This window comes from Pyrus communis, chromosome 1 (genome assembly GCF_041283825.1).
Source record: "Pyrus communis isolate YQ-2024b chromosome 1, ASM4128382v1, whole genome shotgun sequence".
NCBI classification, from domain to species: domain Eukaryota; kingdom Viridiplantae; phylum Streptophyta; class Magnoliopsida; order Rosales; family Rosaceae; genus Pyrus; species Pyrus communis.
In genome coordinates this window covers 20711828-20722959 of record NC_142565.1, presented here as the reverse complement: position 1 = coordinate 20722959, position 11132 = coordinate 20711828, and positions in this window count along the sequence as shown.

Here is an 11132-nt window from a genome sequence, read left to right as displayed (position 1 = left end):
AAATGGATAGAATGTGAGAGTAACAATGGACAGAAATGGAGTGAAATGGAGTGGTTATACCTGTGTGGAAGAGAATGGATAGTTTCTGTGAGAGAGGGAGAGTGTTGAATGCAATGGAATGGAGAGGGAGAATGAGAGTGAATGGTGGACAGAAATTAGAGCAAGAATGGTGTGTGTGATCCCTTGAATCCGAGAGAGCAATCTATCCCCCTTGGTGAATTTCTGAATGAGTCTAATGATGGGGGGGACAATCAGATTGGATCTTGGCTTTGTTTAACTCAGATGGCAGAGCTTAAGTGATGGAAATGATTGTGTTTCTGAGATGGAAGACTCACGGCATGGGCAATGTCCAAGGAAATGTTAATGTATTCAAAGAAGCACATGCTCTTGCTGCCACAAGTGAGTGGAACCTGCAAAGGTCAATTGGAGCACCATAAAATGTTTATACAAATCTGAAAATGGGAAGAACACACGGCATGGACAAAGGGATGGGTTGGATTTCTGAAATGATGGCTGCAAGGAGTTACTTGTTTAATCACAATGCATGTGAATTTCTGTAAAGATGAAGTGTAGAAATGTAATGGAGTGCACGGAATGGATGTTTGTGTTTGTTGGTGTCAAAATGGCTGAAATGAATTAAGTGATGGAAATGGGATTGTGAGGAATCTGATTTGGTGTTAGAATTGCATCAAATGATGGGATGATATGGGAACACACGGCCAAGGTTGTGACATGCATGTGAATGCATGTTTTGGTGTTGGAACCACATAATTGACTTCAATGTTTTTGCCTTGTTTAAAATCACCCAATATGGCCGAATTACATCTCTTAACACTTCACATCTTTTTTGGAATGTTTTTACTTCATTTGCCTTCCCATTGATCCAAGTTCACCCTTGGCTGCACACTAACACCAAATAATGTAAAATGCAACTAGTCCATTCCTTTGCTAGAGATTACATGCCCCAACACAATTCCTTGTTTCACCATAAATTGGCACTTTTCCCAATTGAGAACCAAATTTGTTTCCTGACATCTTTGAAGTACTAACGATAGATGGTTAAGACATTCATCAAAAGAGGAACCAAACACTGAGAAATCATCCATAAATACCTCAATGAATCTTTCTACCATGTCAGAAAAGATGGCCAACATGCATCTTTGGAATGTTGCTGGAGCATTGCAAAGTCCAAAAGGCATTCTCCGGTATGCAAATGTGCCAAAGGGGCAAGTAAAGGTTGTTTTCTCTTGATCCTCCGGAGCAATTGCAATTTGATTGTAACCTGAGTATCCATCCAGAAAACAATAATGTGAGTAACCTGCCAATCTCTCAAGCATTTGATCTATGAAAGGCATAGGAAAATAATCTTTTCTAGTGCTAGAATTCAACTTCCTGTAATCGGTGCAAACACGCCAACTGGTCGTGGGCTTTGTGGGCACAAGCTCATTGTTTTCATTCTTCATCACTGTGATTCCCACCTTCTTAGGCACCACTTGAATGGCACTCACCCATTTGCTATCAGAGATGGGATATATGATCCCCACATCTAACAATTTCAACACCTCATTCCTAACAACTTCCTTCATGTGTGGATTGAGTCTTCTTTGTGGCTCACGGCTTGTTTTTGCTCCTTCCTCCAAAAGGATCCTATGCATGCACATGGTAGGGCTTATTCCCTTGATATCTGCAATAGACCAACCAACAGCTGATTTGAACTCTTTTAACACTCTAATTAGTTTATCTTCTTCAATTGGGGTGAGATCGGAAGCTATGATAATTGGAAGAGTTTCAAATTCAGCTAGATATGCATATTTTAGATGTGGTGGGAGTGGCTTAAGTTCAAGTTTTGGTGCCTTAACAGTGGAAGGAGTTAAATGTGACATTGATGATTCTAAAGGCTCTACAATAGGTGAAACATTCAAAGGATACAATGCCAATGCTTCCAATGCAGCTACTTCTTCCATGAGTGCATCTTCTTCATCAAACTCATCTTGAGATTGACTCAAAACAGTTTGCAAGGGTTCATCCGAATGTGCCTGCAAGAACTTAGAGAATACAAGTGAATCAAGCACATCAATGGCATAACAATCAAGAGATGAAGAAGGATGAGCAAGAGATTCAAACACTTTGAATTGAACTGTCTCTCCTAACACTGTCATAGTGAGGAGTCCATTTTGCACATCAATGATGGTCTTGGCCGTGGCCATGAAGGGTCTCCCAAGCAATATAGGCAACTCACGATCATGTATAGGAGCTTCTTCCATGTCCAACACTACAAAATCTGCAGGCAATATTAGTTTATCAACTTGAACTAGGATATCTTCTACTATACCTCTTGGATATTTAACTGATCTGTCTGCAAGTTGTAATGAAATGGTGGTGGCTTTCAAATCTCCCAAACCTAGTTGAAGGTACACTGAATAAGGCATTAAGTTGATGCTAGCACCCAAATCAAGCATAGCCTTCTCTACTTTCTTGTCCCCTATGGTGATGTTGATAGAGAAACTTCCTGGATCCTTGAGCTTTGGTGGAAGTTTTCTTTGCAAAACTGCACTCACATTCTCGGACACTACAACCTTCTCATGTGGTCCATACTTCCTTTTGTGGCTGTTTAACTCCTTGAAAAACTTCCCATATGCCGGCATGTTCCTAATGACATCAAGCAAAGGTAAGTTAATGTTCACTTTGCTTAGTATATGATAGGAGCATATTTATGCACCTTAGTTTAGCTTGTTTTTGTGCATTTATAGTGTTTTTCCTTAGTAAAGTAGTCTTTTAAGCTAGTTCTATGTGTTTTCAGGTTTTAAGGGCAAAGTATGCAAAAGGATGCATTTTGGAGCCTTTTGGAGCAAATTAGAGCTTGGAAGGGACATCATATGCTTGGAGCCAAGAGGATGGACGAAATTGAAGACTTGAAGATGATGATTCCTACTTGAGCAAGGTTTCCTAGTTGAAGTAGGAAAGTCCCTAATGGAAGATGGTTTCCTAGTTGAATTAGGATTCCTAGTTAAAATGGGTTTCCTAGTTGAATTAGGATTCCTAGAAGAACAAAGTTGCCTACTCAAACAAGGTTTCCTACTTGAAGTAGGAAAGTCAAAATCCAAATGGTCTCAAGAGAAGCAACAAAGAAGTTTTCCAAGTCCAAGAAGGAAAAGGAGTCCAAGATGAAGAAGGAATGATGAAGACAAGGTTTCCTAATCCTAATAGGCAAAGTTTCCAAGTGCAATGAGGAGTCCTTATCCATTTAGGGCACCTTATCCATTTAGGACACCTTATCCTAATCCTATAGGGATGCCATGCACTTTACCTTATCTTGGAGGGTTTCTAGAAGCCTTAGATGCCCTATCCTATCTTTGCCGTGGGTTTTATCCAAATCCCCTTAGTTTTTAGGCTTTCTAGAAGCCCTAACATTATCCCTAAGAAGGTGCTGCACCCTTATCCCTTTTTCCCTACAAAATTGGCACTTAAATCATGATTCTAGGAACCTTATCTTATCTCCTACAAAAGTGGCGCCCCAAATCCTTCTAGAAGTGCCAATTTCTGCCACAAAACACTTTGTTTCTAGAACCCTAAAAATCTGGCGCCTCTATTCCTTTTCCTTTGGGGTTTCCTACCTTCTAAATGGCCTATTCCTGATGGGTTTTGAATTCCTTGTCATCTTCAAACACTTAGTCCTTTTCCTTGCCTAATTGAGAGGGATTTTGCACTATAAATAGACCCCCTTGCTGCACCAATTAAATCATTCACTCCACCACCTCTCATACACATTCATTAATTCCAAAAATTCGTCCAACCCTCTCCACACCCTTGCCGCAGCCACCAAACACCTTTCTCCTTAGTTTTAAGCCTTTCCGCACCATCCCCTTCCCCTAAACACTACTACATCCCTCCATAACCATGCATCCATACACCTAAGGCCCTAAATCTGTCCCTAGACCCTTGCCGCACCAAGGAGGAGGAGAAGGAAGCTCGGGAGTTCATGCAATTCGAGTTCGCGTCGCTGGAATTTCTAGGTGTTTCTTTTCCTTTGAATTCAATGTTTAATTTCAATTCTCTTTGTTTTGTGCGTATGAGGAACTAAACCCCCCCCTTGGCTAGGGGGGGATTCGAAATACATGAACATGCTTGCTATATGATTTGATTACCTCTAATTGCGTTTCATAAGTTGTGAATTCAATTTACTTATCCATGTGAATTACATTGATTTGTGTGTGTTGGTTGAGAGTGCACGCTTAATTATCATGCATAAATTGGATGCTAGGATATAAGGAAATTTCACCTAATCGTTATGGAATTATATTCACAAGTAGTAAAGGTTGATGATCTCAATCGCGTTAAGTAAATTCTTGGCATAAGTTTCATGCAATCATAGTAACAAGTGCTTCGTCAATGCTTATGGTTTTCATAGAACTTAATGATTCTTGCTTGTATCTCTATTATGCAATCATGTAGGGGACTTGTGGGGAATGTTTTGGGTTGTCGTATGCAATCATCCAATTCAATAACGTTAGGAAAATCTGAAGGTTAATTTAAGCGAACCTAATTAACTTGGGGCGTTGAGAATTCATGGGTTATTGAAAAGCAATTGGAAATCGTTTTATATGCAAGTATAACATGTGTGGAGATGAACCCCTTAGCTAGCTTCCCATCCATTCAATTCCATCAAATTCGTTTTTACAATCTGTTCTAATTTAAAAAGTTTGTTTTGTTTTTAAATTCGTCCAAAACCAATCCCCCTTTACTTTGTTGAGTCATAGTAGTTAGAAATCACTTTAGTTTGTGTTTTTAAGTGTCTTAGGTCAAGTTAAAACCAATTTTCGTCCAAAGTTGTGTCTAGTGTTCAAAACTGCCCAGATTGTGTTTTTAAGGCAGTTTTGAGTGTTTTCTTGCTGTTTTGAGTCTTTTGGTTTGTTTTGGTGTTTTAAAGTTTAGTTTTGCATTCTTTGAGTCTAGTATAGTGTTTTATATTGTGTTTTTACGTTTTTGAGTCATATCCAAGTGATTAACAATCCCTCCTAATCCCCGGTCCAGAACGATCCCTACTTACATTCTTCACTACAATTGATAAAAAGAGGGTTTAATTTGTGTGCGTATAATTCTCGCATCAAATTTTGGAATTTTGGCGCCGTTGCCGGGGATTAGCAACTTTGCCAATCCCTTGGATTGTTATTTTCGTTTTTCTTATTAGATCAGATTCTTATGTTATTTTGTTTCTTGTTTTAGGTACTTGTTTATGACTCGGAGTTCTAATCCGGTTCACGAACAAATTTTAGACTTTGACGACGATTTTGAGCGTGAGTTGAGACGTAAGAGGAAGAACCCGGAACCTAGTGAATCAAGTGCAAGTTCCGAGTCCGTTTCTGAATTTGAAGAAGAAGTGGAAGACATGGCAGCGGACAATCGAACAATCAAGGAGCTTTCCGCTTCGGGATTGGCCAATGCCGCACCCTTGTGCATCCAATACCCAAGGGCGGCTCAAGACAAGACTGCCGAGTTCGAATTGAAGTCAAGCCTGTTACATCACATTCCGAAGTACCATGGGCTATCCATGGAAGATCCGAACAAGCATTTGAAGGAGTTTGAAGTCGTTTGCTCAAGCATGACTCCGGTGAACGTAGATGAGAGCATCTTGAAGATGAAGGCCTTTCCCTTTTCTCTCCAAGAGAAAGCGAAAGATTGGTTGTACGAATTGGCTCCCGGAACTGTCACATCATGGGAGAGCATGAAACGAGCTTACTTGGAGAAGTTTTTCCCAACTTCTCGAGTCATCCTCCTACGAAAAAGGATAAGTGGAATTCAACAAGATGAAGGTGAATCCTTTCCTACTTATTATGAACGTTTTAAATCTCTTGTTGCTTCATGTCCACAGCATCAAATGAAGGAGGAACTACTTCTACAATACTTTTACGAGGGACTTCTACCGATTGAACGTCAAATGCTAGATGCCTCAGCGGGAGGAGCATTGGTGGACAAGACCCCTACGGCTGCAAAGATGTTGATTGCTAATCGAGCGTTGAACGCTCAACAATACGAAGGCGTTGGACAGAGGAGTACCCCACGGCAACACCAAGTCAATGAGGTAAGTGCCATAACCGAACTTCAAAATCAAATGGCTAACCTTACTACGTTGCTTTCTCAGGTGGTGGAAGGTCCAAAAGTCAAAACCGTAGCTTCTTGTGGCGTATGCTCCATGCAAGGACACCCTACGGACAAGTGCCCACAATTGATCGAGAATGGAGGGTGGGAGACACTCAATGCCGTGGGATATGGCAACCAATACCAATCACGTGGTGATCCGTTCTCTAATACTTACAATCCCGGTTGGCGTGATCATCCGAATTTCAAATGTCGAGACCCCCAACAAGGTCAACAACAAAGCGGATTTAGGCAACAACCCCCGGGTTTCTATCAAAAGCCGTTGGCACCACCACAAGCCCAAGCACAACCTGCCCAAAGCAATGTAGGTAATTCAAGTGATAATGATAAGATTTTTCAATTACTTACTACTTTGACGCAGGAAGTCCAAACTCAAAACAAAGAGAGGCAAATCCAAGACAGGAGGGTGGACAACTTGGAGAAGCAAGTGGGACAAATTGCCTAGTTCATGGGGCAATTTCGTGAGCAAGGAAGGTTGCCTAGCTCAACGGTGGTCAATCCGAAAGGTGGATTCGAATCTGCAAAAGCTATGCATTTGCGAAGTGGAAAGCAAGTCGGATCTGACCTCAAACCATCCAAATCACGTTCCAACGAGGAGGACGAGTTGAGAATTGAAGAGGAGGAGCAAAGGCCACTCACGGCCAAGGTGGAACCAAATGTGCCGCAAGTTCCAAGTGATCCCAAGTCGTCCAATTCATCCAATAAAGGTAAAAACGTGTCAAGTTCGGTTCCTACTAATGATTTTCCTGCGAATGTTCCTTTTCCTAGTAGGTTTAAGCAAACAAAGAAAGAAGAAGCGGAAAAGGACATTTTGGAGACGTTTCGGAAAGTTCAAGTCAATATCCCCCTTTTGGATGCAATCAAGCAAGTCCCGAGGTACGCCAAGTTCTTGAAGGAACTTTGCATTAATAGGAGGAGGATTTCGACCAAGGAGGTTGTAAAAGTGGGTGAAAACGTCTCAGCCATCTTGCAACGCAAACTGCCCCCTAAATGCAAAGATCCGGGTAGTTTCACAATTCCGTGTGTTATTGGTAATTCTAGGTTTGAATCTGCCATGTTAGACTTAGGTGCATCCATAAACGTCATGCCATATTCAATTTATGCATCTATGAATCTAGGAGCATTGAAAAACGATGGTGTTATTATACAATTGGCCGATAGATCTAATGTTTATCCCAAGGGAGTCCTTGAGGATGTTTTAGTGCAGGTCAATCATCTCATCTTTCCTGCAGATTTTTATGTCTTAGAAATGGAGGATTCGAGCCATGCTCCATCATTGCCAATCTTGCTAGGCCGTCCGTTCATGAAAACAGCCCAAACAAAGATTGATGTGGCCACGGGAGCGCTAACAATGGAGTTTGGTGGTGATATAATTAAATTCAATGTTTATGACTCTATTAAGAATCCTAACGATAGTCATTCTTGTTTTGTCATAGATGTGCAGAAGGACATAGGGCCGAAAGGATCCACACTTATCACAAAGGATGTATCAAGAACCACCATTGGAGAAGAACTTGGAGTGATTGCCCTACAACCACCCAATATGGCCGAAAGTAGCCATGGTGACATTGTTGATAGGGCTGCCGATTTTGAGCCTTCACCACAATATGTTTGTAAGTCTTCAATCCCAATTTCAATTCCCATTTCAATTAATAGGTTATTACCTTCTTTGGTGCAGGTTCCCAATCGATTTCAAGGTGGTGGGAGCATTTACATGGACTTCCGGAACCAAAATACCACCATTAGGGAGGATCACTATCCCCTCCCATTCATAGAGCCATATTACGAAAGTGTTGAAGGGCAAGTTGTGGAGGACATCCCACTCCATGCCGTGGGCTCCAAGTGAGGATAAGAAGCATGCTCGTCCGGCTGTACGACGTTAAAGCAAGCGCTACTTGGGAGGCAACCCATGCATTCAACAAAGGAAGACCGAGAAAGCACTCCAATTCCAGATTTGCGTTCCTAAACTCTTCTCTTTGTTGTTGATTTTGTTTCTGCCATGTTAGGTTGTTAGATGTTGTTTTGTTTGTTTGTTTGTTATTTGTGTGAGTCTATGCTTGAAACATTGAGGACAATGTTTGATTTAAGTGTGGGGGGGTAACCAAAGTGTTTTGATGAAAATTCGTAGGGTTTTGTCACCCATAATTTCAAATGTTGTTTCTTGCTGTTTTTAGGTGTTTTTAGGCTGTTTTGGTGTGTTTTAGTATTTGTTGTTCTAAAAATCCGAAAATCCCAGAAAAAATTGAAAAAATTGTTTTGAAAACCCAAAAAGAGTTGTTTTTAAGTTGTTTTTGTGTGTTTGTTTGTGTCTTAGGGTACCTTCCAACACAATGATGAGGATTCGGTTTGTAATTGCATGACTGTTAAAGAGAATGATTAACATGGATGAAAGTTTGATTTACTCTTTGTTTATGCTTGGTTGTGGTTATAACTTATGACTTCACATGTAATCAAAAAGAAGAAAAAAAATTAGTTTTTGTAACATGCTTGAAGGAAGGAACTCAAACAAATGCTACAACCTTGTGAGACTTGAGCCTAAACGTTTATTTGGAGAGTTAAAATCTGTGCATTCTTGTTTTCTAAAGTCGTTGCATGATCTCATTATTCTTTGCTTGGTTACTACTTAGAAGGCGTTTCATCATTTAGTTCCAAATACTAGAACTCATGCCAATTTCATTCAAAACATGTTATTGAATTGCATAACACATATTCAAGATGAAGTTAGTAGTTACCACCATAGCCAAATTGCCATATTTCCCTATTTCATTTGTTTTGTAGGATTTAACCCCGTTGAGCCTTGTGTAGCCTACTTTCTTTGTTAACCCACAATTATCCTCACCTAGCCTAGAGTAGGACCACCCATACCTTTGTTCTTGAAGCATAGTAAAAGCATAACTCAAAGATGAATTCATTTTGATCATTGCATTGTAGAAAACAAGTGTGGGGGAAGGATTCTTGATATATGGGTGTGCCAAAGTCTTGAATGAGGCACGGCGCAAAAAAAAAAAAAAAAAAAAAAAAAAAAAAAAGAGAAAAATTCGTGCAAAATAGAAAGGAAAAAAGAAAAAGTTGTGAATAGTATGAAAAGGAGTTGGAAGAGCATAAAATGAGCTCTAAGTTGTTGGTTATTGAAGAAAGGGTCCAAAACGTTGCATTTGACCCTAAGTAAGCACATGTATTCCCCGTTGTGTTTAAAGTTATTTTCTGCACTCTAAAGTGAATTCTAAGTATCAAGTTCATTGCTTTGCTTACTATTGTTTAAAGAACGTTTGTTTTATCCTTTACCTTTCTTTGTTAGCCAATACCCCTAGCCCCGTTACAACCCTTGACTTTAATCTTGAGTGTTATGTGTTTCAATTTGTGGAGTCTAAAATTGGTACGAGAATATGGTGTCACTGGTTCTCGCATCTAAGTACTAGCATTCCATTCATGAGATCATATTGATAAACATGCTTTGTAACTCCGAAAAGTGCTTTCTTTGTTATACATATATGTGAGCATTCGTTTTTATATTTACATCAATCTTCTCACATATAATTAAGTGTAGGGTGTGGAGTTAGAAAATCTGAGTGAAAATAGAGTGCATATCTTGTAAGGAATTGAGGAAATTCTCTAAGGCATGTTACTACATTCAAAATCATGTTTTATGTGGTTATTTGTGAACTAATGAGTAGTGACTATGATTAAGTAAAGACGTAAGCGTAAAGATGGCTAAAATCTGTGGGAATGATGATTTTTAACATGTCATGTGCATTGGAAATCCCTGAGGCGATTGTTGGAAGGTGTAGGTTGTGTTTTACTCGTTTTACTTCGTTTATTTACTTTGTTTCATTTTGTTTTGCTCGAGGACTAGCAAAAGCTAAGTGTGGGGGAATTTGATAGGAGCATATTTATGCACCTTAGTTTAGCTTGTTTTTGTGCATTTATAGTGTTTTTCCTTAGTAAAGTAGTCTTTTAAGCTAGTTCTATGTGTTTTCAGGTTTTAAGGGCAAAGTATGCAAAAGGATGCATTTTGGAGCCTTTTGGAGCAAATTAGAGCTTGGAAGGGACATCATATGCTTGGAGCCAAGAGGATGGACGAAATTGAAGACTTGAAGATGATGATTCCTACTTGAGCAAGGTTTCCTAGTTGAAGTAGGAAAGTCCCTAATGGAAGATGGTTTCCTAGTTGAATTAGGATTCCTAGTTAAAATGGGTTTCCTAGTTGAATTAGGATTCCTAGAAGAACAAAGTTGCCTACTCAAACAAGGTTTCCTACTTGAAGTAGGAAAGTCAAAATCCAAATGGTCTCAAGAGAAGCAACAAAGAAGTTTTCCAAGTCCAAGAAGGGAAAGGAGTCCAAGATGAAGAAGGAATGATGAAGACAAGGTTTCCTAATCCTAATAGGCAAAGTTTCCAAGTGCAATGAGGAGTCCTTATCCATTTAGGGCACCTTATCCATTTAGGACACCTTATCCTAATCCTATAGGGATGCCATGCACTTTACCTTATCTTGGAGGGTTTCTAGAAGCCTTAGATGCCCTATCCTATCTTTGCCGTGGGTTTTATCCAAATCCCCTTAGTTTTTAGGCTTTCTAGAAGCCCTAACATTATCCCTAAGAAGGTGCTGCACCCTTATCCCTTTTTCCCTACAAAATTGGCACTTAAATCATGATTCTAGGAACCTTATCTTATCTCCTACAAAAGTGGCGCCCCAAATCCTTCTAGAAGTGCCAATTTCTGCCACAAAACACTTTGTTTCTAGAACCCTAAAAATCTGGCGCCTCTATTCCTTTTCCTTTGGGGTTTCCTACCTTCTAAATGGCCTATTCCTGATGGGTTTTGAATTCCTTGTCATCTTCAAACACTTAGTCCTTTTCCTTGCCTAATTGAGAGGGATTTTGCACTATAAATAGACCCCCTTGCTGCACCAATTAAATCATTCACTCCACCACCTCTCATACACATTCATTAATTCCAGAAATTCGTCCAACCCT